Here is a 1,697-nt window from a genome sequence, read left to right on the forward strand (position 1 = left end):
TCTATTTTTTTTTTTTTTTTTTTGGTATGCGGGCCTCTCACTGTTGTGGCCTCTCCCGTTGCGGAGCACAGGCTCCGGACGCGCAGGCTCATCGGCCATGGCTCACGGGCCCAGCCGCTCCGCAGCATGTGGGATCTTCCCGGACCTGGGCACGAACCCGTGTGCCCTGCATCGGCAGGCGGACTCTCAACCACTGCGCCACCAGGGAAGCCCTGTTAGTCTATTTTTTAAGCTGCACATTTTTACGATGTGCACGTTATTTTCTCTATTATACCTCATGAAACCAGACACAATATCAGATATTTCAGTATCTCCTACAGTCCTGCCACTCAAAGTGTGGTGGGGGGGCCAGCTGCATCTGTATCACCTGGGAGCCTGTTGGAACTACACTGGGACCCCATCCCAGCTAGACCTACAGAATCAGAAACTTCAATTTAACAAATTCCCCAGGAGATTCGTGTGAATATCGCAGTTTGGAAAGTACTGTCCTATAACACCAAAGAATGTGCACAAAGCAGAAACTCAACAAATATTTTGAGACCTGGGGCCCTGGGAATCCTAGGGTATTCTCAGTTTTGCCATCATATCTTACTCTACTCCAGCTTTGAGCCCCCTTCCCTTGTGGGGCCTCACGTGGCTCTTTGCTCCCTCACAAGACAGATATGAGCCTAAGAGTGAGGGAGACACTGAGGTAGTGCTCAAAGAGATGTTGGTGAGGTGAAGCTGCTACCTTTCCATCAGAGTCAAAAGCAAATGTTGGAGTTGGCCTCAGGCTACAACATTCCTGGGGAGAAATTGGTTTTATTTCTAAGACAAAAATGCTTGAGCATCCGAGCCTCTGGAGGATAAGGGGTTTATGACAGACAACACTGGAAGTGTTTCTAGATTTGATTTATTGACTTGTCTGTTTCTATTCTGTCACTAAGCTGATTGGCAACGCAACCTGGGACTTGAAGGGATTTCTGTGTACATGCGTGCGTGCGCTGCCATCAGGGCCGGGTGGGAGGCGTTTGTGCGAGGGCTGTTTGCCTGTGAGGAGGGCGTGTGTGGAAACCACTCGGGAGAAGTGGGTTCCTCTAGGGAGCTGACTGTCTGTGATGTGAGATGTCTACCTGGAGTGGGTTCGAGTATGTGCACAGAGAGCAGTTGGATGGGAGGAGGTGGGTGGGGCTCCCAAGGCAGCACGCCGGAGCCGGTAGTTCCAGACACATCTCACAGAACAGCCCCTGTCTCGCCCCCACCCCACCCCAGTTTTTCCTCCCAGGATATTATTTCCCAGTTGGGAGGCCTCGGGAGGATAAAGGAGGGGCGGAAGGCGCCGGAGGGCCAGGAACCCCGGAGTCCGAAGACTCCCCCCTTGGCGTCTCGCGCGAGGTGGGAGCTGGGGAGGGGGAACAGACGTGCACAGGTGCGCCCCCAGAGGGGCGCGCGTGGCGACACGTGGAGGATTCATCCTCAGTCCATCCTCAGGAGTCGCATTCCCTGCCCTAGGGTCGCCACTTCACTTCTGCGTCCACACAGGCTGGAAGCCCCCGCCGGCTACTCTCCGCCGGGCTGGGGGAGGTCGCCTCCTTTAGGTAGCGGAACCCCGCCCCTCCCTTGTTACTGACGAGCCTCGCCCCCTCTCGCCGCCCGGCCAAGCCCCGCCCCCTCTCGCCGCCCGGCCAAGCCCCGCCCCCTCTCGCCGCCCCGCCGGG

General features: G+C 56.3%; 1 protein-coding gene across 2 annotated transcripts in view; it reads left to right on the forward strand.

The window, feature by feature from the left end:
• SHF (Src homology 2 domain containing F) overlaps nt 1-1,697 on the forward strand; it is a 24,131-nt gene that overhangs the window by 2,372 nt on the left and 20,062 nt on the right. The gene's annotated exons all lie outside the window — the stretch shown is intronic.

Source organism: Physeter macrocephalus, chromosome 11 (assembly GCF_002837175.3).
Source record: "Physeter macrocephalus isolate SW-GA chromosome 11, ASM283717v5, whole genome shotgun sequence".
NCBI classification, from domain to species: domain Eukaryota; kingdom Metazoa; phylum Chordata; class Mammalia; order Artiodactyla; family Physeteridae; genus Physeter; species Physeter macrocephalus.